Below are 25,817 nucleotides of genomic sequence, written 5' to 3'. Positions count from 1 at the left end.
AATTTTCCAAAGAGGAAAAATACATGTCACTACAATTGGAATTTTTCATACTTTGCAATGTTAACACCAATTGTAAACTTTTTAAAACAAAAACTCTAACATAATAAACAAAAATATTTAAACTATTATCTAAAAAATTTACAAAAATAAGCCCAACAACTTTATAATCCAAATATTAATAATATTCTCAAGAACTGCGCACATAACGGCCGGCTAGCGTTTTTGGTTCCGTATTTTTCAATAAAAAATAAACTAAATATGAAAGGTCTTTCAACTAAAACAATCGAATTCAGACGAAACTGAATATCTTAGTTTCACTAAGTCTTGGAAGAACATATTCCCTGGGAAAGAAAACTAAAGCAGTAACAAGGACTATATGTCCACATAGTAACTGAACATCTGTTTCCATGAAATGAATAAAACATTTATGAAAGTGGCGAATTTTCGAAGAAATTGTTTGGAATTTACATGGAAATGGCCAAAGAAGAAAGATTTAGTTATTTCTTCGTGGAATAGCACATATACATGCATCTGACAGATTATAGATAATAGTCGAGTTTAGATTGGTAGCATTTTGATTTTGTTTGCTGTATAAATTTGATTACAGTCGAACCGGTTTATAACGAGAGCATTGGGTTCGAGACTATTGGCTCGTTTAATCTGGAAACTCGTTAAACGTGAGTTGATCGAAATTAGTTGAATTGATCAAAAATAGAAGCTATAATATGCAAAAATGAAAAAGAAGTGTTTGAGAAAAAAGATTTACTTTTTTAAAAACAATATACTGATTAGATTATGGGTTTTGTGATTGAACCAAGGCTGTGGAGTCGAAGTCTAAAAAGATTTTTTAGATTCGGAATGGACAAACATTTTGCTAGAGTCGGAGTCGAATAAAATTTTGCTAGAGTCGGAGTCGAAGAAAAATTTGCTAGAGTCGGAATCGAAGAAAAATTTGCTATAATCTGAATCGAATAAAATTTTGCTAGAGTCGGAGTCGAATTAAATTTTGCTAGAGTCGGAGTCGAATAAAGTTTTGCTAGAGTCGGAGTCGAATAAAGTTTTGCTCGGAATCGAAGAAAAATTTGCTATAATCTGACTCGAAAAAAAATTTGCTAGAGTCGGAGTCGAATAAAGTTTTGCTAGAGTCGGAGTCGAATAAAATTTTGCTAGAGTCGGAGTCGAATAAAGTTTTGCTAGAGTCGGAGTCGAAGAAAAATTTGCTATAATCTGACTCGAAGAAAAATTTGCTAGAGTCGGAGTCGAAGAAAAATTTGCTATAATCTGAATCGAATAAAATTTTGCTAGAGTCGGAGTCGAATAAAGTTTTGCTAGAGTCGGAGTCGAATAAAATTTTGCTAGAGACGGAGTCGAAGAAAAATTTGCTAGAGTCGGAGAACTTTTTGCTAGAGTCGGAGTCGAAGAAAAATTTGCTAGAGTCGGAGAACTTTTTGCTAGAGTCGGAGTCGAAGAAAAATTTGCTAGAGTCGGAGAACTTTTTGCTAGAGTCGGAGTCGAAGAAAAATTTGCTAGAGTCGGAGAACTTTTTGCTAGAGTCGGAGAACTTTTTGCTAGAGTCGGAGAACTTTTTGCAAGAGTCGGAGAACTTTTTGCTAGAGTCGGAGTCGAAGAAAATTAGATTAGCATCTAATCCGGTAAAGTAAAAGTAGCTAGATCCATAGGTTAAAATATGAAAAGAGGCGTTTATTATAATAACTTTGATAAATATTTATAATTATAAAAACAGAAATAGTACTCCAATATTAAGATATTTATTAAATTATTATTTATCAAAAATTAAGTTAATTATATTTGAACTTTTTGATTTAATAAATTGTTAATTAGGTTGAGTTACTATATTAATAAATTAATTATTAATAAGTTTTCTTTTGATTCACAAGTATCAAATTATTTAGCTAGAGATGAAAATTTAATTAAATATATACACAAGTTGATATAATGCATCTTCCCTAATTGTTTCCTAGCTCCTGAATTTTTACTAAGTAATACGAGAGAGCGTATGAGATAAATATTGATATCTACTTCTTTTAATATTTTTGCATAATATTTTGTAAAAATACATTTTGAAATTTATTTCATCAAATGTGAAGTTGGAGTCGAACATTGGAGTTGGAGCAGAACATTTCAATTAATGACTCCCTTTGGTGCCCAAAGGGGGGAAAGTCCCCATGGACAATATTCTTTTGAGGGGAGGGAGATACTTTTTTAAAAATGTTTTAGTAAAATAAAAGATCAAAAACTTAATCGATCTTTCTCTCCCCAAAATTTGAATATATAATATTATTATTAGAATATAATTTTAAAAAGGAATTAATAAGTAAAAATTAGTTTGAAGTTTACGGAAAGAAACTATATGCTAAGATTTTAATTAAATTACTAAGAGTTTATCTTAAAGAGTTCTAAAAAGTTCTCAATTCTATAATTTCCCCCTGTGATATAATAAGCATATAAAAATAAAACTTTTTACAAGTAGTTATTTTTAAAATTATTGCCTCAAAAGGAAACAATTCATGAATTTTATTAATAATTTTAACTTAATACAAGATTAATTCTCTGAGAAATTGTTTATTGATACATTAAATAACATACTATCATAAAAGATGCAAAATTAAAGATTTTTTTTTTCTGCTCTTATAAAATGCTGTTTTTGTTTAAATGAAATTATTCGTATCTATTTTTGTGTTTAACTGAATGGAGAGATTTTCTAAGTTTTAGAGGGATGGCCCCATAAGCTTTGGTGTATGGGCATCAATGCCGACTCCACACCTATGAATTGAATTTAAGCAATTACCGTGGTTGCTTAGGGAATAGAATGTTGGTCTTCCGAAGAGGTGAGCCCAGTTCGAATCCCAACGATGGTTGGTAGATACTAATTTCATCGACCACAATGCTGACGTAAAATATCCTCAGTAGTAGACGGATTATGGGTTAGAGTCCCCTTGCCGTTAAGGTAATAATAGGATAACCGCGGAAGGTTTTTGTGGTTTTCCTCTCCATGTAACGCAAATTCATCCATCACAAGTTCTATCAAAAAGTTCTCCACGAAAGTAATTTTCTCTCAATACTTTATCAAGGAGTTAGCTTGTCTTCTGGATTGGGTTCAAATTTACGAGGCTCCGGAGTTAAATATTAGTAATCAAAAATTCAAAATTGGGTCGGTTGTTCAATCACAGTTTTAAAATTACAAAATATAAAATTACTTCATACAATCAACATAACAATTGAAACAGTGGAATACATTGCCAAAATTTTACTTTGTTATGAACATAGATTCAAAAAATTTAGTACAAAAACATTAAAATCAGTTAAATAAGTTATAAGCATAGTAGTCAAACATAATTGATATTAAGGACTCACCGTACGATTTCATAGCAGGTGAATATATTCTTATATTCGAGAAGTACAGGGTACATATTAATATTATCCAAACAAAAAACTCTTCCATTAACAGAAAGTATTCTGAAATTGAACCGTATCCGGTAAAACTCAGGAAGAGTTATGTTCATAATTTTAGAGAAATATTCGTCGCAGGAGAAACCATAAAAATATTTTTAACTATTCTCAAGTCTCCGGTGCCTTTGCAAGGTTTCAGGTAACTTAACTGGATTAAATATGCTTTACGAATGCATCATTTCAATGAAATGTCAAGGTTTAAAGAATGAAGTTGAAAACAACACGTGCAGTTAAGTATGACTTGACTAGAAAATATCAACACAGTGATATCTCCCCCCCCCCTCCATTTTAAGAATAAATATTTGTAGGTAAAATTTTCAAAGTAAAACATGTATGAAAAATGCAAAAATAGAAAAACTGTATTGCTTGTATTGTTAGTTGTAGAAAATAAAAATTAAATTTAATTAAAAACGACGTTTAGAAATATTGGGTTGTTCAGTAAGTAATTTCGCTTTATCTCGAAAAACGACTTCATCGCATTTTTTCACAGCCGATTTAATGCTAAGTCACGTAAGTAAGTATTTATAAAAGGCATAAAAGCACCAAGTAATCGTTAAACATAAAAAGTAAGTAATTATGTAAGTAAATAAATAATTATCATAAATTTTAAAAACTGATATAGGAATGCTTACTTGTGAAAAAGTTCAAATTATTCTAAATGGTAGTTATTGGTTGGTGCTCTTTCTAATTTAGAAAGTGAAAAGGAGCATTTTTGGCACATTTTATTTTTTTACTATAAAAAAGGTAAAAATGGTAAAGGTAAAGGTATTAATTGATGCAAAATTGGGCCAATATTCACCAATATTCATCAGTAGGGTTCAGTAATACGAAAAAAGGGATATTTCTAAGAAATAAATTAAATCGTAAAAAAAAAAAAAAATAAGAAAAATGAATTGTTATAAAATAGTGAATTGATATAGAATAGGGCATTGGATCTAGTTCTTTTTAAAGTTTGCAAACAAATTTAGTAAGTGCGATTTCAGTATTCTTAAGTCATAATACTTAAAACATTGATTAAAAAAACACAGATTGCATTAAACTGAATATATTATTTTTTTGAATGATGCTAAGTGCAGTTTGTATTTGAAATAAAAAGGGAAAGGAAAAAAAGCTGGCGGAATACCATGAAAATGGAGGCAAAAAAAGATAACTAATTATTAAGCCTAATTATCCACGTATAGTATTAAAAGTAAAAATTTGAAAAATCATTCTTTTATTAAAGCTGATCCAAAATCTATTATATAATAGATGAGTCGCGGTGGCTTAGTGGATAGAGCGTTTGCCTCCAAATGAGGTGACCCGAGTTCGAATCCCAGCGATGGCTGTTCGAAACGAAATCCACACCCGCCTCGCACCGACTGCAATGCTGATGTAAAATATCCGCAATGATAGGCGGATCATGGGTTAGAGTCCCCTCTCCGTAAAGCTAACCGTAGGAGGTTTTCATCGTTTTCCTCTCCTTACAACGCAAACGCAGGTTAGTTCTATTAAAAAAAGTCCACCACGAAGGTAAATTTCTCCCAATACTTGATCCAAGAGTTGTCTTCTGAATAGGGTTCAAAATTACAAGGCTACGGAGTTGATTATTAGTAGCCGTTAACTAAAATAAATGGGTCGGTTTTTCACCGATGGTTATAAAATAAAATATATAGTCACATCAATTTATCTAAACAATTGAAGCCAGGAGGATTTTTTTCTCATTTGAAATAATATCTTTTAAATAGTAAGTCAAACACTTACTTATACGAGTTAATTAAATACTAAGCTTGTATAACATAGCTAAAAACAAAAAAGAATTATGTAAAAGGATATTCGTCTCGGGGAAAATAATCATTTAGAAATTACCATGCCGGTTTTAATTACACAACTTTATTGAGACAAAACACATAGAGAACTAAACTACATGTACATAAAACAAAAATTAACATTTACTAATCACGTGACTTTATGCTGCCATCTATATTTTATTTTGAGAATTACTTTAAGCATAAACAAATTACTTAGGCTCTATTTCTCTAACACAACCAGAACCATATGATGATAGTCTGTTTAAATTAAATGCTACGATTGAGTATTAATTTACTTCAAACCACAAATCAAATACACCGCTTCCGAGTCTGGCTTCTTGGCAAGCGATTTGATTTCACCTGTACTGCGCCAATCATAATAAATCTTGACCCCAAACCCTGTTTATTCCAATTTATAAGGGATGTCAGTTATAGTTGGAAATGGAATGCATTACAGAATACAATCAAATTTTGTTCTAATGAATGTTCCAAACATTCTCTTCTTCTTTAGAGCTTTTAAACTCTTTGAAAAATCAGTTCTACGTTGAACTACATTAAAGAGCAAATTTGTTACAGTTTTAATAAGGTTATAAATTCAGAGATTGTTCTAAACAAGTGCCGTGCTTCTGATTGTGAACTACTAGTAGTTCGCGGAATATTTTCGGTAGATCACGTTAAGACTCTTGTTGGCTAACAGGCTTAAGTAAGTTTATAGGCAATAAACTAATTTATTTTTTAAAAACCCGGCATCTCTTTTAGCTTACGCTATGGGATTTAAAAACAGTACAGTAGCTCAAAAACTTCATAAATTTAGCGATCCCAGTTCTAGATTTTCCGCAAACGAACCATTTTTTGAAATATTGTCCTGATATTGTGAACCATCGCAAAAACTAGTGGTCTGCTTAGACTCATTTTGTGAAATGAGCGTTTTGTGAAAAATAAACTCATAATTTTGTGAATAATTTTGTCCTGTTTCTATGCAATAAAAAAAATCATGTCTTTCCATGAATTTAAATTTTAGAATTTTTATTTGAAGATGCGTTATTGACTATGTTTTTCAAAAGAAAAGTTTTGTTACCATTCCGTTTTAGCTATTTAGTAATTTTTGAAGAGACACTTTTTGACATAAAATGTTTGTGAAATTTCCGTTTAGAGCATAAACTCGTTTCCTCGGAAGATATCCGATTTAACAATAAAAATGTTTGTGAAAGGTCTGTAAATGGACCCAAATTTCTTCAAAATGACTCATAAAGCTGATCATTGCTACAATTCAAGTTAGAATAGTTGTTCTTGTAATCAAGCTCGAGAAGTACAAAATTATATGGGTCAACGCAGCACCGTATTACAGTTGCAGCAATTTGGAAGTATATTATGGTTCCTCCAAAATATCTGTGTACTGAGAATCAAAAACATTGGATAAAAATGACGCAAATATTTTTTGAAGAAAATTATATACATTATGTAAATACATTTCTATAGAATAATCCATACAAAGTAACATACAAAGTTTCTGCCAATTTCACGTCCACTACGCTTCTGCGCAGTTCAAAAATTAATGTTTAGAGAAAAACGCGTTTAATATTGTTAGTCATACAGCTTATGTATACACCATCTGTCCAATTGTATTCGGGCAGCTAGTGATACAGACTTAGAGGGTCCTGTGGATGCAATGATGAGAATTGCATCCATGACGAGAAATACTTCCATAATGAGAATTGCTTCCACAAAGAGAAATGCTTCCATGACAAGAATTGCTTCCACGATGAGAAATGCTTCAACGATAAGCATTTCTTTCGCGATAAGAATTACTACCACGATGAGAATTGCTTTCATGATAAGAATCGCTAACCAGAGGAAAATTGCTACCCTGGTGAGAATTGCTTCCACGACGAGAATTGCTTCAGTGATAAGAACTGCTTCCACGATAAGCATTTCTTTTGCGATAAGAATTGCTACCACGATGAGAATTGCTACCATGATGAAAATTGCTTCAAACATTAGAATTGCTTCCACGGAGAGAATCGCTTTCATGGTGAGAATTGCTTTCGTGATAAGAATTGCTACCCAGATGAAAATTGCTACCCTGGTGAGAAATGCTTCCACGATGAGAATTGCTTCCACGATGAGAATTGCTTCAGCGATAAGAATTGCTTCAGCGATAAGATTTGCTTCAGCGATAAGAATTGCTTCCACGATAAGCATTTCTTTCGCGATAAGAATTGCTACCACGATGAGAATTGCTTCCACGATAAGCATTTCTTTCGCAATAAGAATTGCACACAGATGAAAATTGCTACCCTAGTGGGAATTTTTTGCTCTATGGTAATATTTCGGAGAAGGTCCATTTTCTCTTTCAGCAGGATAACAGCAGAGTTCACGCATTCAGACTTGCGGTATCATGGTTTAATGAAATCGGCCTTCAAAAACTGGACAAGCCTTCTCACAGCACCGATCATTAAATTCTTTTGGGACGAATTGGAACCAAGATTACGTTGACAGCCAAAGTAAATTATTTCGCAAAATAATCAAAGAAATACAATATTATCCCATTTACAGAGCTTTTTCTTCTCATTTTTAAAATCAAAGAAATAACATCAGCAAAATTAATTTAAATAAACATCAATCATTTCATGAGTTATTTTATTTTAAGATTTAAAACATAAAAAATCCGTATTGTTATTCTCTCATCTATAATTTATATACTAGCTAATCTTATTTATGTATCTTATTGTAAACGCAGAATAATAATTTTTATTCTCAAGTATTCTTATTTTCAAGTATTCTTAAATTCAATACCTCGCTTTCTATCTAATATTAATATTTTCCTAACTGAAACAAAAGTCTGAAATAACATCAAGATAAAATAAATAATTCATTAAGCTTGCTTGTATCATAAATCACGTCCATTCATGTTAGTTAATATGCTTTTCCATAATTTATATTAAATAAATGTAAGGTATAAATATTAATTTTGCTTGGAACCATAAATCAAAATCTAGATGCTTAGCTGAAGATTTGATTTTAGTAATAAATTATGCACACTCACCTATCATATTAAATCTATATCTTGTATATATTCTATTTTATTCAAGCAAATATTTTTTTATAAAAAATGTGCGCATAGTTAGATAATATAGTATGTGATAAAATATATAAATTGAAAAAGAATAATAAGTTCAATTTAATAACATTTCTTTTATTCTACGTTTACGTAAATGGATCTTTGTTCCGGATTTGAATAAATTAATCTCGATAATATTTCCTAGAAAGAGATATTTCATAGATATAAGAGGATTATTTCGCAGTTGCAATTTTAGCTTTAGCTAAATTAGAAATATCTATCGTAATAAAATAAAAGTAATAATAAAATAACAATTAAATATGCATGTTGTAAATATATTTACATTACTTGAAATTTACTAAGTGTATTTTTAAAAATGAGTTGTAAATTAAGAATTTATAATTGTGGATTATATTCATAATCCCTTCCATTTTGAATTTATATCATATGGACAAAAGATATTGTATAATCTCCATTTCGTCATTTTGAATTTTTTTCGAAAATACTTGACAAATTTTTCATTCATTTAAATCACTCATTTTATCATTTATTTTTCTTTTAAATTAAAATTCAACCAAGAAAACAATAAAAGTCTCATGCAAAGAAATGTGTTTTTTAATTACTTTTATTCTATTAATTAGTTTTATAATTTTACCCTTGCCATCATCCTTATTCCATAAAGAAATGCAGAGGCAGCAAAAAGAAAAAAGTTTGTTGCGATTCCTTGCAACTACTTTTAACGTTAGTTTAGAAGAGAAACTCGGTTCTAGCACAATTATTTTTAACGTTAGTTTAGAAGAGAAACTCGGTTCTAGCACAATTATTTTTAACGTTAGTTTAGAAGAGAAACTCGGTTCTAGCACAACCACTTTTAACGTTAGTTTAGAAGAGAAACTCGGTTCTAGCACAACTACTTTTAACGTTAGTTTAGAAGAGAAACTCGGTTCTAGCACAACTACTTTTAACGTTAGTTTAGAAGAGAAACTCGGTTCTAGCACAACTACTTTTAACGTTAGTTTAGAAAAGAAACTCGGTTCTAGCACAACTACTTTTAACGTTAGTTTAGAAAAGAAACTCGGTTCTAGCACAACTACTTTTAACGTTAGTTTAGAAAAGAAACTCGGTTCTAGCACAACTACTTTTAACGTTAGTTTAGAAAAGAAACTCGGTTCTAGCACAACTACTTTTAACGTTAGTTTAGAAAAGAAACTCGGTTCTAGCACAACTACTTTTAACGTTAGTTTAGAAAAGAAACTCGGTTCTAGCACAACTACTTTTAACGTTAGTTTAGAAAAGAAACTCGGTTCTAGCACAACTACTTTTAACGTTAGTTTAGAAAAGAAACTCGGTTCTAGCACAACTACTTTTAACGTTAGTTTAGAAAAGAAACTCGGTTCTAGCACAACTACTTTTAACGTTAGTTTAGAAAAGAAACTCGGTTCTAGCACAACTACTTTTAACGTTAGTTTAGAAAAGAAACTCGGTTCTAGCACAACTACTTTTAACGTTAGTTTAGAAAAGAAACTCGGTTCTAGCACAACTACTTTTAACGTTAGTTTAGAAAAGAAACTTGGTTCTAGCACAACTACTTTTAACGTTAGTTTAGAAAATAAACATAGTTCTAGCACTAAGTTTTCGAATTTGATGGAGGCAAATCTTTGCGGAGTCCGTCAATGGATGCAATAAAAATGACCCTGTGGCTGCAGCTGAGCGTTAACAGAAATTACGTATACAAAATCACGCATAACTAATATCTAAACTAGTCATTAAGAAAAATAGACAATCACTTTGGCAGCACTTTCACATGCACTCGAGAAACATGGATGTTATTTCAAAAGAAAGGAATGTATTATCGATGTACTTATTTTCTTAGAGCAAATCAAAAGCATTTAACAATTAAAAAATTCGACCCATTTTACGCAAAATGTAGGTTAGTTCCATAAAAAAGTTCACCACGAGAGCAAATATCTCCCAATACTTGATCCACAAGTTACCTTGTCTTCTGTATTGGATTCAAAATTGGGTTCAAAATTTGCTAACCCAAAGTTGGGTTGGCTGTTCAACTACGGTTATAAAATACAAAATGAAATAAAAGTAAGACAGCATTTTCAGGTCCAAGCTTTCAACAGCTCTCCTGACTAAATTTTTGTGACCATATTTTCCAGCTTGCTGCTACGCCTCTACCTATTTGAAGTCAAGAATCCAAATCCGGCAAAAAGTTTATTTCTATACAGAAAGTGCGTTTTTTTCAGATTTCGCAACAGTGAGTTATCATATTTGAGATCACCCCTTTGAACCATTAAGGTTGCCACTTGGTTCAATAAAAGCCGATCATTAAAACAAAAGCTATACACATTTTTTTTTTGCGCACTGTATGCAATATAGTTTCATACAACGACGACATTTTAAAATACTGTGCTCAAATGGCAATTTTTTAAGAAAATTCAAAAACGCAAATAACAACCAAATAGCCAATCGTAATTGAAAAAAAAATATTTCGCTAAAACGCAATTAAATTTCAGAGCACGTTTTCATAAGCAAGTTTAGATCATTTCTTTAAACATTTGTCACTTGTATTTTTCTAGACTGAGTAACGTCTTCTTTAAACTAGCATTATAATGGAGTCTCTTAATCCACCATGAATAATTAAAAATAATCACATTTACGAATCTTTTAAATTGAAAATATGTTAATGTAGTACGCTTAAGCCGAAGTTTAAATATGTATGCATTCTTTTCATACTAAAAAAAAAACATTTGGGTTTTTTTTCTAGTCATAAATATGAAATATCAACATGAAGAAAAGATTATATTTCCTGTGAAAAATTAAAAGTCGCAAGTGCGATATTTTTTAAAAGAATAATTATTATTATTAATGCTTGGTTATGGTTTTAAAATTATTAAAAAACAATATCAAATTGCAAAAACTTGAAATATCCATATACTATTAGATAAAAGTACACGAAATGTTTTTCAGAAGTATCAGTATAAATGAAACGTTTGAGCAATACAAATATAAGCTACTATTTTTCAAATATGCTTGAACATCAAGCTGTTGCCTAGTATTTTCTCCAGATAGATGCTGTTATATTTCCCAAATTTCTACTAGTCGTAATTACTGCATTTGCACTTAAGCGGGAAGTAGATCGACCAACAGGATTTTTTTGTAAGGGTGTTTATATTACACAGTAAAATCTTCCCGATATATTTGATCTACGCGTACACTGTTGCCGATTACAATCTCCTCTAAACCATAGTATTACTTAAATCTGCAACAAAATTAATATTTTTTTGGTTCACTGTGTCACTGTTTCTCCTCTTTTTTAAATTTTTTTTTTTTATTTATTGTTTTTTTAAATGTCGTAATATCAATGTTTAATTTGTATTACATTGATAAAATTATTACCTGGTAGTATTCCATCAATGTTCAATACCATTTCTTAGCCTTTACCTAAAATAAAAAGATAAATAAAAATTAAGATAAGTTAATATTACAATCATAAATTATCTGTACAGTGCGCAAACTAAAGAAAAAACAGAACACGCACTAAGATGGAAACTTAATAGTTTTTAAAGACACAAAATGTTTACTAATTAGTGCATACGATTTTTGAATTAAGAAATCAGATACGATAAATTATTTTTTCAGAATATACCTTTTTTTTAACTTTTTCTTGATCCCCCAATTGAAAATAAGAAAACTATTCAAGTATTCGCCATTAATTGGGTCATTTATCTTCTTCACACTAAAGTAGTTATTTTCAAATAAAAAAAAAGCACATCATAACGGTGTTTTGGTTACAAAGCATTGTACACTAATTTTCTATATATAATGCAGAAATTTTAGCTCATTTCTTAACGTTAAAAAGATAATATAAAAATATATTAGCTTTCAAAATTCGCACATTTAATAGTTCCTATAGAACAATATGTCCCCAAATAAATATGAAGTTCTATATATTTTGAATTGAAACATTTTGAGCAAGTTATTACAAAGCTTGGCGCTTTTTTTAAAAATTCTAATTACGTTGTTTGACAGCATGCAACACCATAGCATTATTTATTGTTCAAAATACCTACAGCTGTTTAAGAAAAGAAAAAATAAATCTGAATAATTACTTAGTTTTTATTTCTATTAGTCTTCATACAAATGTCTTTTCTTAGTTTTTATACAAAATTATTATAAATAAATACTTAACTGTCTATCTACCTATTCATAAAAATTACATAAGAAATTTATAAATTTAAAATTTTAATTTTATTGCATATGGTAGTATATTTTTTTACAGAGTTTTTCTTCACCTTTTGTTCTTGAAATAAAATCCCCTGAACTCTAATAAATACGTATATGCTATAAAGCAGCCCAAAAAATTATTTGAATCGGAATCGACTACTTCGGTAGCTAAAAAAAAGTGATCGACTTAGTACCTACATATGTATTATTTTCTTAAGATAACTTTGTATTTACTAAGAAATTCCATTTCGTCGACAAACCGCATATTCTGACAAGAAAATAAATATTTCTCTTCTTTCTTTAATTAACGTATAACTAAACTGTGGCAAGATTTGACTGCAAAAGAAAAATATCAAAGGGGATTTAAACATTGCAAAAACGGAGTTCGTTGGAGTAGATAAAAGAACAAATAACAAATAGAAATTAACAAAAAAATAATAAATAAAAGAAAATATTTTTTTATCTAAGGCTATTATAATTTCTGTGAGAAATATTCCTAGGTTAAAATTAACTTTCAAATTTTGAAAGACGTACAAACCATTTTAGTAAAAATATTTTTATAATAAAGAAATGTCCAAAATATTTGTGTAAATTAATGCCTGAAAATGCTATTTTTACTTAGATAAATGTAGCTAAGAAGAAAGTTAACTTATAAATCAAAAAATATATATATTTTTTAAAAAAATTCAATTAATTAAATTTAATTTTTTGGATATTTTAAATAATTAAATAAAAAATGTATGAATTTTAAATTTTAATTTTATTGCATATTATAGGATATTTTTATACAGTTTTTCTTCACATTTTGTTCTTGAAATAAAATCCCCAAAACTCTAATAAAATACGTATATGCCACGAGGCAGTTCCAAATTTTTTTGAATCGGAATCGACTACTTCGGCATCTAAAAAGAAAGAGCTCAACTTAGTACCTACATATGTATTACTTTCTTACGCTAACTTTGTATTTACTTAGAAATTCTATTTCGTCGACAGACCGGATACGCTGACAAGAAAATAAATATTTCTCCTCTTTTTTTAATTAACGCATGACTAAATTGTAGCAAGGGTAGACTGCGGGGAAAAAATGTCAAAAGAGTTTTAAACATCGCAAAAACAGAGTTCGTTGAAGTAGATAAAATCGTTAAAGTCAGAGCTTTAACTGCGTAATTGAAAAAACATGTAGTTCGAACCCCAAAAAAAATTAATTAAATTGAAGAGTTCGTTTTCAGCTTGTTTAAAAACAATTCAAAGCTAATTAGTCATATTATTTATACTTTTTTAACTTAAAGCTGGTTTACGAAACTCTTAATTAGCTTTATTCAAATTAGTACATAGGTTTAGCCTATAGGTATTAAGACCTAAACGATTTCTTATTAATTTCAGCTAGTTGTTGTTTAGTTAAATATTTGTCTAGCTTAATTTATAACTATCAAATATATATAAACATTTTTGTAATTTAGTAGAAAGCAATTTTGTCTTTTAATATGATGTTCCAGTAAATTGCAATTTAATTACATTAAATTTACAAAATGTAACTAATTTCAAACTAAATTTCTGAAAGAGTTTAAAAAATTGAAAAATAAATCCGATTTTAAACAACAAAATCGAATTTAAATCAAATTTTTAACAAAACAAATATGTAAAAAAAAGCACAAACTTAAGCTAAATTAAAGTTGATAAATAGTAGAAATATTTTATTTCATCAATATTTTTATACACATCTTTCTGAAAGGATTGTTAAATATTTACTATAATTTACTCAAAAAAGTTATGTGTTTAAAGAAAGTTTTGAATTAAACGTTTTGTATTAGGCATATACACAATTTTTTATTAATTTCTTAATTACATTAAATTCATAAAATTTAACTAATTATAAACTAAATTTTTTAAAGAGTTTAACAAATTGAAAAATAAATCTAATTTTGAACAACAAAATCGAATTTAAATCAAATTGTTTGATTTTTTCTTCAAAAATATATAAAAACACTAACTTAAGCTAAATTAGAGTTGATAAATAATGGAAATATTTTATCCCATTAATATTTTTATACACATCTGAAGGGATTGTTTGAAATTACCTACAATTTACTCAAACATTTTATGTATTTAAAGAAAGTTTCGAATTAAACGTTTTGTATTAGGCCTATACACAATTTATTAATTTCTTAATTGCATTAAATTCGTACAAACTTTAAAGAATTTTACAAATTGAAAAATAAATCTGATTTTTAGCAACAATATCGAATTTAAATCAAATTGCTTGATTTTTTAAAAAAAATATATATAAAAACACCAACTTAAGCTAAATTAAAGTTGATAAATATTAGAAATATTTTATCTCATTAATATTTTTATACACGTCTGAAAGGATTGTTTGAAATTTACTATATTTTACTCAAAAAGGTTATGTGTTTAAAGAAAGTTTTGTATTAAACGTTTTGTACTAGGCACATACATAAAAGTTTATAATAAAATAATGTTATCAGAAAGGTTGTCCAAAGTTGATATCTAAAAAGTATATATCGGTCGGCAACATTTTTCCACAATCAAATACATTTTATTTTTATGGCATTTGGACAAGTTTTAACAGCATATCAATCATTTTAGTTCAATGAACTGATTTCACGTCTCTTGAAACCGAGTTTGTGGAGAAAAAAAGAAATTTCTCTTCCACTTTAGAAAATTACTAAAAGATAAACTACTTTCCTTTCAATTTATGACATTGATAAAGATTAACTCATCTTTCGAGAAAAAATATATTGAAAAAAATAAAAATAAAATAATATTTTACTTTAAAATAATAACTGAAACCTTAGGGAAATAAATTAAATTTTCGAAACGGGTTTCTGAAAAGAATGTAAACATGTAGTCAATTTTAATTAAGGATAAAACAATCACTTATTAATTTGTCACTTTATTGTAGAAATATTATATTATAATTTTTCTTTACCTGCTATAAAGAGGGTGAAGGTAATATTAAATTTGCTACATGAACACTGCGTTCGTTACTGATCAAAGCGAAAAAATAGGAAATTTAAAAACTTGTAGATATTATGAACGCTAAATTTACAATTTCGCTTTATAAAGTTTTCATATTTGTAATAAATATTCCCGATTAAATTTTTATTGTATTTATCAAATTGAAGAAGGCGTTCTTGTATTTTGAATTTTATTTCGAAATATATTAACCCTTAACGGTTTAATGCCTGCATATGTTTAACCTTTTCCTGGGTCCGATGCTGCGCATATTGCAGCAAAAATCATTTTATTATATTTTATATGTTTATTTTATATAATTACATAGTTGCAAGGCCGGAATAGCCAGGGTGACAGGGAGCTGGACTCACGTTCGCAAGAACGGGAGTTTGTATCCAGCAGGCCGAAGATTTCCCGTGTAGTAAATGGTGACTGGTGCATGTTAAATCCGTCGACTCACAAATTCCTCCATGTTCCCATAACAAGTTATACTTCTCGGGGTACTGAATTAGAAATTGATCGCTTTCAGGTTCAGGTCAAAATTACGATCTGTGGATGAATGAATAGATGTAAGAATGTGTCCGTCCTATAAACGGGTGTGACGTATGGATGCAACAGAAGTCAAATTCTTGGCCACTAATGGCGCCATTGGAAAACAAGAGCTATCGCACTTCTTGCATTAATGACCTACGATAACAACATATCTGCAATAAATGTAATAACTAATTATATACTTATATAAGTATATAGTTTATTATAAGTACATAGTTTATTATAAGTATATAGTTTATTATAAGTATGTAGTTTATTATAAGTATGTAGTTTATTAAAAGTGTATAATTTATTATAAGTATATAATTTATCTTAATTGATATTAAAATTAATTATTATAATTGCATCTGCTGGGAAATAAACTTATATTCCTGACAGTTAAGGCTAAACTCAAAAAATGTTTCTTACTTGTATGACTTAAAATAGCAAAATTATTTTTTAAAAAAAAGACTGGTGTAGATGCATTGAGACAATTTTTAGAGAATCCTGAAATTAATGCAATTTTCATTAGTTTCGGAGAAATTGATGAAATTGGGCACAATTGAAATTGTCACAGTGCTGACGTAAAATATCCTCAGTGGTAGACGGATCAGGGGTTAGAGTCCCCTTGCCGTCAGACTAACCAAGGAGGTTTTCGTAGTTTTTCTCTCCATGTAACGCTAATGCCAGTTTGTTACATCAAAAAGTTCTTCATGAAAGCAAAATTTTTGCCCTTGTCTTCTGAATTGGGTTCAAAATTACAAAGCTACGGAGTTGAACATTGGTAGTCGTGAATTCAGAATCGAGTCGGCTGTTATAAAATAAAATAAAATTTCAAAATGGAACTTTGACTAGAGTTCTTGCAATAGGAACTCTCGCTTTGAAAAGACAAAATTCGAACTTGCGACTTAGCGCAATCGAAAACTTTTATCGTTGCTTACATATCAGGTATTAAATTTTTAAGGAAAGCAAAATTTTCTTTGTGACAATCCATTCTTGGATACTCGAACAGCCTGATACGTAACAAACTAACAAATAACTGACCCAGTTTAGCCTGATATGTAAAAAACTAATAAGTAACTGATCCAGTTCAGCCAGATACGTAACAAACTAATAAGAAACTGATCCAGTTCAGCCAGATACGTAACAAACTAATAAGTAACTGATCCAGTTCAGCCAACAAATTTAGACTAGGCTAGGAACTTTTCTAGCTGAAAATCGGGAAACAAACGATCGACACACAGTTAAATTGCGTTGGAGAAACATATTTGAAGTAAATTTTTGGAAAAGAACCATAAGCAACATCATAATATTTAAGAATGTAAAATTTAAAAAATAAACGCATTTCCAATGGTTGAGCTTATTCCCTATATCAAACTACATACATTACCATGACAAATAATAATATGTATGGAAATTGACTATATTTTGAAGAGTCAATGAGTAGGTCAGAAGTTAATGACCGAACGATTCATCTGCATACACTTGTCGCCTACTGACAAACACTCGCGTGATTGAGAAGCATCAGCGTCGGAATTAGTAGTTCGCGTTTTGGTGCGATTAATTATCATCGATTGAATCACCATAATTCCATTTCCATGCTCCGTATGTGCAGTTAATACAACAACGCATTTACAAATCAATAGTTTAGGCCTAGAATACTAGCCTCAACTCTGAATAAACAAATAACGGAGTTACCGAAGAGAGAACAAATACTTCTCTGAAGTATTAAGAACTAAATTATAAAAAATATTATTATAAGAACGAAAACTGAAAAAATTAGTTCATAATGATTTAATTTTAACAGGAATTATAAAATAATAGCTTAGCTGCGAAGTCATTTAAAATGTATTTTTTCTACATGTTGTTTTTCAATGAGGTTTTTTTAATCAGATATTTAATAGCATATATATATATGTATTTCAGTTTCAAAAACTAGTTATAATAAACTTTATTAGGAGGGGAATAGAACAAATAATTCTCAATATTTTGATTTAGAATACGTTCCCAATTTTATGTCAAAAATTATAATTTCTAATTAATTCGCAATATTTTATGATAAAAACGTACAAAGCTGTCAGGATACTTCAAATTTCATACTTCCGAATATTATTTACAGAAAGAGTTCTTTTACAGTAAGCATACACTGAACAAAAAAAGTTTCTCAACATAAAACAAAAATGTGCCAAATAGCTCCGAAACAAATATAGTTATACTTTTCATCAAAAAAATAACTAAATATAAAATATTTCAAAATAAAAACATTCGTATCTGGCAGAACATTTTAACTTTGCTTTCATACGTTATTTTTACAATGTTGCGAAAAACCTGTATTTTTTTAAAATTTTAAAAACTCATTTTTATTAATTGTTATTTAGAACAAAATGCAACAACAAATTAGATCATACACTGGAACCAGGGTCGAAACAGTAAAAAATCAGCAAAATAGTTACTTTTAGTAGCCTAAAGCATGAGAATAGTTGCTGAAAATTGTGAAAATAGTTGCCTACAGAGGAACAAATATTTTTCAATAATATGACTAAAACTTTATTAAAAGACTCAATTGTCATATACCATGATCCATTTAGTCAAGTTGGTAGCAAATATGAAATTTTTTATATAAACGTTAGTGTTCTCGCACTAAATTTTTGTATCAAAAAAATTACTATAAAAATTAAATACTTTTAACTACTAGAATTCATTAAACAAAATACTTTTTCATTAAAATAACATACCTTTTTCTAAAAATTTTTCTTTTTTATCAATAATTGATTTAGCAAATTATATACGAAGGCAAATTTCTCCCAATACNTATATGTATATATTGTGAAAAGTGATTATTCATATTCAAAAATCAGGCATCGTAATATCGTACTAAAAATTGAGATTTTTAAAATCATGCAGAATTTCGCAGCAATAACTGTTGAGAGGGCGATCGAGAAACAAAATAGACTTACAATGAAATCTGTGCAAATTGAGAGCATTAAAAAATATGACTATAATTTGCAATTCAAAATTTTTAATAATTTTTATTTTTTAAGAAAAAAATTCAATGTGTTCAACCCAATTTATGCTTCAAAAAAAAGGGGGGGAAAACATCACTAGTAGCACAGAAAAGTCTCCCAATAGTCTCCTAGTTGCTTTTTTAGCCTTTTCAGGCAAAACAAGTAGCCATTGTCGCCTCAGGCCGAAAATAGTCGCATTTTAGTCGCTTGTGACAACCCTGTAGAAACAGTGCCGATAGGTACGATACGAAATAGTTAACAAAAAAATACGACTTTGCGTAACAAAGGTGTCCCGCAGTGGACTGATCATTAAGACACGGTTCCACCGAAGTCAAGCATCACTGGCTGCGGTCAGTGTGCGGGTGGGTGACCATTTGGATCAGTCTGCGTAGGGACCGAGGGTGTGCGGTATTGGTCCTCGTTAAACTGTTCTACCGTAAAGTGCTCAACTTCGCTTGCAGGTCGTCGGGCTACCGAAGCATGGGTGCCATCCCGTCTGCAGAGGATCAAAATTGTGATGACATGTCTTCGGATCCTCTTCAGGGATGTTTCCCAAACCGTCGCCAACGGCCCATTGTGCAGCTCCAGTGCGACGTAAATAACTACAACAACAACAACAACAGCATAATAAAGATTATAATTATTGTTTTCTTACATTACTGCATCAGAGTACAGATTATCGCATCCACAAATTTAACCGTGACCACTTTTTCCACGAAACATTTATACCATTAACTTTCGTAACTTATAAAAACAATAACGTTACCACAAACGTTTAAAGTTAACGAAACAACCACAACAAATAGTAAAACTCATTTAAAAATATATATGATTTTTACTAAAACATAAACAACTCCGCAGAAACTATGCCGTGAAATCCGGAATACAATAAATTCTAATAAAACAGGCAGTTTTATTAGATTGCTTAAAAAGCAACAATACCTAAGGAGAGATTTTTTTTATTTTATTTTATGTAGCTTTTTTCTTAGCGAGACTTTCGTGGAATTCATAATTAGTGTTACTGAAAAGATTTATTAGATTCAAGCATGAAAATGCGAGGAGGTTAGGAGTAAGAACATCTTTACCTCATATTTCAGTATTTCGTAGAAACTACTGCGCAATAATCTGATGCTCTAATAACAAGTAAAAATATATTTCGGTATTTTTTGATTAGTAAAAACAGTTTAATAGTTGCTAAGAAAATTATTGGGTTATCGGAATTATACTTGTACTGAAATATAAAATCCCCCAAAAAATCTAATTTATATTCAAATATTTATCAATAATTGGGTTTGTAAATAAAAGAAATTTCAATGATGAATAACTGTTTCTTTTAGATCTAAATAAATGCAAATTTAAAAAAATTATTTGTTAGGAAGTGAGCCGTGTTTAGAAGCTTTTACCTTTAACGCAGAAAAAGAATCGGTGTTTCATGCTGTATTGCATAACCAGAAATTATTGCTTTCGTATGCCTGTTTAGGCAGAGGGGTGCAATTATTCTTGTTTTCCAGTGGCGCCATCTATGGCCAGGAATTCGACTTTTGCCACACCATACGTTACATCCGTTTTATAGAGTGGACCCATTCATGCATCCATTCATTCATCCACAGATCATAATTTTGACCTGAATCAGCGAGCGATCGATCTCCAATCCAGTACCCCCCAGAGGTATTGATTTGTTATGGGAACATCGAGGACTTTGCGACTCGACAGATTTAACGTGCATCAGTTACCATCTACTACACGGAGAGTCTTCGGCCGGCTGGTTTCGAACCCACGAACTCTCGGACATGGGCTCAGCACCCTACCGACCAGGCTATCCAGGCACACCAGAAATTATTAAAATGCTAAATATAATATTTTTCACTTATTTTGACCCTAATTAAGGCAAAAAAGTATTAAAAATATTAATATATTTTTAATACATACCTCTAATACATTTGATATTAAAAATACATTTAATTAATTTAATATTAAAAATATTAATATATAGTATTAAAAATTAAAAAATGTTTTAAAATATGTTTTAATAAAAATTCTGCAAGGGATAAGGAAACAATATAAATGTTTATATGCGAAATTCCTTTTTTTTCTTCCTTAAACAGTAAGTTCGAAATACGTAAAAAATATAAAAAACAAAAATATATGTTAATTTTGTCTAAAAAAACAAGCCTGTCTTAAGACTGTTGTTGTAAGTTTTTTCTTTAAGAAAGCTATTTACAAAATCTGAAACAAAATAAAATCTAATAACTTAGCTCGTTTCATTTTATATCGCTTTAAGCAACAACAACATCAACAACAAAAAAACACCTTATATTTAATTTATTTTTTAAAAAAAATGTGTATTTCGTAAAAGTCATAGCTGTTTTCCATTAAATATCGGAAATGAATTTATCTATGCAAAGCTCTTGAAAATTCCAAAGTCGCAATGTTTGATTTTCTACAACAGATCTTTAATTAAATGTGCTCTCTAAACCAAGCCAAAATATCCCGTTTTCTAGCATAAACAAGCTTATAGATATTACATTCAACAATTTGAAAAGCTTCAGGTCACTCTATCTTTCGCTCGAACAAATGTAAGTGGATATTAGAAGCAATCTAAGATTTTATTTTTGAGTAATAGTTATTAGTTTTGTGCCCGAGAAGCATTATAGGTATTTTACTTGGAAAATAACATAATATTTCGTCGTTAAGTGGCTGAGTTATTTTTGGACTTCCAGAACGGCGGTCTGAAAGTAATTGAAAACTCATTAAGCATTTAAGGAGATTTATTATATTATATTGAAAACGGATTTAATTTTGAATATTTTAATTAACTGAAAATTTGAAAGTAATCTTTATTTTGAGAATAAAATAAAAGCGCGGCAGCTGTTTGAATGGGTTAATTTCAGATTTTAATGACAAGAAATAGAAAAATATTACTTGCCGACGCGATGATTAAAACTTATTATGTTTTCTTAACAAACATATGTGTAGATGTTGAAAAAATATTACAAAAGGATTAATTTAAACCTAGAGGTTAATAGAAAAATATTGCTCGAATATGTAATGATTTAAAATATGTTTGTTTTATGTTCAAGATTTTACCAAGTTTCAATTATTTAATTACCAAGTTTAATTAATTTTCCAATTCAAGCGTAATAATTTATTTTAACTTCCTAATTCGAGTAGAATGTAAAGTTTAGGATATTAATCCATTAATGCTAGTAACCTATAAACTGGATGAGATAGTTAAAATTACTTTAAATTGGAAACTTATAATTCGAAGAAAAGAAATGAGAAAGCCTAAGCATGGAATTGAAATCTTTAATTGGATACCTGAAAGCGATGTCGCGGGTGTGTGTCGAATCTGATTGGCTCCTGAATAAAAAAAATACATATTCAAGAAATATTACTGGACTTCGCAGTGATTAAAAATTGGGTTTGCTTAAAAGATAATTTTAAGAAAGTAAAAATACTCCAGTGGTTCAATTTATTTAGTTACGTCTCCAGTTGGCGCGTTATCATTTATTTTCAAACTGGATCCACGATAAAAAATATATATATATGTAACATAAAAAGCTTAAATTAATCTTTTTATGTTAGTTTCTTTGCTATAAAACTTTATCCTAATTAATTATTCTAAACGAAATACTTTCTCACACTTTTAAAAGCCACATCCTGTTCTTAAATCCATTTTTGGCTGAAGTATGCATTTAATTAAGAGTAGGATATTTTTCCCTTTGCTCTTGTGTGGGAAACGTTCGATCTATTTCATAAACCAATTGCAACTACTAAGATTTCCCTCTTTCCCTAAATTAAGACATTTTACGGATTTTACTTTGCAAGATTTTCCCTAACATATAACCAAGGAGCGCAACTTTTCGTATGCACTTTTACTCATTCTCATGACTGCTCTTGTCTAATAATTAATAAATAAATTTTGTACCCTCCTTCCCGACCTATGACCTGTTTTAATCCTTCCACTCGGCAACGACGTTATATATATATAAAAAATTAACCAGGGTTTCTGGACAGGACCCCACAGTGGTGCGAACACTTGTTTTAAATAGGGTTTCTACTTATTCAAGTAAAATGGTGAAATATGCAAAACTCTTCCGAAAAAACAGCTACAAGCATCGATTCTAATGTTTCTTTTCTAACGTTTAAAATGAAAGTTGTGAGGAGTCTTCCTCACGTTTACCATTTTTTAAATATATCAAAAAAATCAAAAAAGAGAAAAATGAACGAACGATGTTAAAAAAAAACAAACAATAATTATAATGCTGGGAAGCCTAAAAATCAATAACCATGCAATGACCCGGGGAAAGTCTTGATTGGTTAACTTCCTCAACCCATATACTATTTCTATTTTGCTTATTGCCATAGAGTTAAGCGGTAAAACTATTTTACAGGGGGGGGGGACGAAGAGTACATTTGTAAAGTGACATTGTGGCAAATATTTAAATTTCGTTTGTTCAAAAAGCAAACAAAAGTAAATAAACTAAAAATAGTTTTAAAAAATTTCTAATAGTAGAAAAAAGCCGAGCAATTTATATAGCTTCTTCAGTTCTTGTTTTGTCTTATAACCGTCGTTGAATAGCCGACCCAAATTTGAGTTTACGACTACCAATGTTAAACTCCGTAGTCTTGTAATTTTGAACCCATTCAAGAATAGAAGGGAAATCCAGGATCATGAATTGGGAGAAATTTTGCTTTCGTGGAGGACTTTTTGATGGAACTAACCCGCATTGACGTTATATAAAGTGAGAGGAAAACCACGAAAACCTCCCTGGTTAGAAACCTCCTGGGATTCGAACCCGGTTCACGTCAATGGGAGGAAAACGCTCCATCCCCCTACTATGTCCCCTATCCCGGTACTTAGTAAAAGCCCATCGACCATTTTAGACCGAAAGAAGAAGCGCCAAATACAATTTCTTGCCATATAAAAGCAATAACCATGTATTTTATAGAGGGTTTTACATTGTTGACCAAAAATGTTGTTGTAAGGAACCTTTTTCCGGTTTTTTCTGAAAATGAGTGACGGGATTTTACACAAGTACAGGTTCATCTCTAAATATAAAGCATAACTTTCAAGAAGAAAAAAAAGTCAACATATCTTCAGTTTAACTCTAAAATTAAACTTCATTTTACTCCCATTATACCACATAAATATAATATAAAGAAATACATTATAAATATAAGTAAATAAATTAGTATACAATTTTTTTGTGTCTCAAACGACACACATGTCTTAAAAAAATAAATATTCGTAACTTTGCATATCGTAGTTTAATCTATCCATTCCTCTATTCAAAATTTAAAATATATGACAGAAAAAAATATTTGAAGAAACACACGATATAGTATTATTTCGTATGTTTGATAAAATTCTGATAAAAAGTTGAAAAACATATTTTGGAAAAATAAAAAATTTCTTAAATCTGAAACGATAGGCAAAAAATATCGCTTTAATGTTTGATTTCGCAAACTACGTCTTTTCTCTGATTTTTTTTTTATTTTTAAATTTAAGTTGTTTAAGCTTAAAACATTGTTCAAACATTGAAAATATATTAAAAAACTAAATGCAACTCTTATAAAAATAGAAGTTAAAAAATGCGTTTTTTAAGTATTGCATTTAGGTTTGATTCGAATTATAAAATAATTTATTTTCGGAAATATCACATAAGGCAAAAGCGCAAATATCAAATAAAAATTTTCCTTTTTCAAATTGTATGGTTAGTTTTTCTTTAAACCATAAGAATTTTGGTTTGGTATGTTTGTTAACGTTACACTAGAGTTACACTAGTGTTGTTCTGTAATACATATCACATCAAATAAATTAAATAATTAAATAAATTAACTCCAACTTCTACGGATTCTGCGTAGTTTCTGATGATTTATTTTTTCTAGTTTTAATGAACTAAAGCATAATTTTTAAAATATAAATACTAAAATACTTTCGGCAGATACTAGAAAAGTTTTCTTTTTTCCTGAAACAACGAAGAATTCGTAGTAGTTGGAATCTCGGGAATCATATAATTATCACTAATTCAAAATCAATAAAATAAAACAAAAAATACGAAGAAAAAGTGGTGGATAAAATTCTTTTAACTCTTATTTATTAAAATATGAATAGTAAAATCCTTTGCTGCCACTAGGGAAGTTTTCTTTTTTCCTGAAACAACGAAGAATTCGTAGTAGTTAGAATCTCGTGAATCATATAATTATCACTAATTCAAAATCAATAAAATAAAACAAAAAATACGAAGAAAAAGTGGTAGATAAAATTCTTTTAACTCTTATTTATTAAAATATGAATAGTAAAATCCTTTGCTGCTACTAGGGAAGTTTTCTTTTTTCTTGAAACAACGAAGAATTCGTAGTAGTTGGAATCTCGGGAATCATATAATTATCACCAATTCAAAATCAATAAAATAAAACAAAAAATACGAAGAAAAAAAATCAAATTTTGTTTAGTGGTAGATAAAATTCTTTTAACCCTTATTTATTAAAATATGAATAATAAAATCCTTTGCTGCCACTAGGGAAGTTTTCGTTGATTTCAATGGTATTCCTTTATTCTACACTTAAATAGTCATAATTTTTTTTTATCTGTTGCTTCAAATCAGTAATTTGATTCTGCTGCATTACTGATTTTAAACTAATTTTTGATTTTTAATAAAGGACTTATTATTTAAGAAATTTAATGCGTATGATTCGAATCTATTTTTTGGCTTGTTTCACTCCCCATTAATTAGATTAGTTGTACGA

The 25,817-nt window shown here is 29.4% G+C and overlaps 1 protein-coding gene across 3 annotated transcripts in view; it reads right to left on the bottom strand.

The window, feature by feature from the left end:
• The window catches only part of LOC107440650 (uncharacterized), a 173,189-nt gene that overhangs the window by 42,042 nt on the left and 105,330 nt on the right, over nucleotides 1-25,817 (bottom strand). For all 3 annotated transcript variants that reach the window (XM_071182324.1, XM_071182325.1, XM_071182326.1), the window contains one exon: nucleotides 11,708-11,769. The gene's annotated coding sequence lies outside the window, so the exon portion shown is untranslated. The remainder of the gene's footprint in view (nucleotides 1-11,707; nucleotides 11,770-25,817) is intronic.

This window comes from Parasteatoda tepidariorum, chromosome 6, assembly GCF_043381705.1.
Source record: "Parasteatoda tepidariorum isolate YZ-2023 chromosome 6, CAS_Ptep_4.0, whole genome shotgun sequence".
NCBI lineage: Eukaryota > Metazoa > Arthropoda > Arachnida > Araneae > Theridiidae > Parasteatoda > Parasteatoda tepidariorum.
This window is presented reverse-complemented; position numbering and strand designations above follow the sequence as displayed.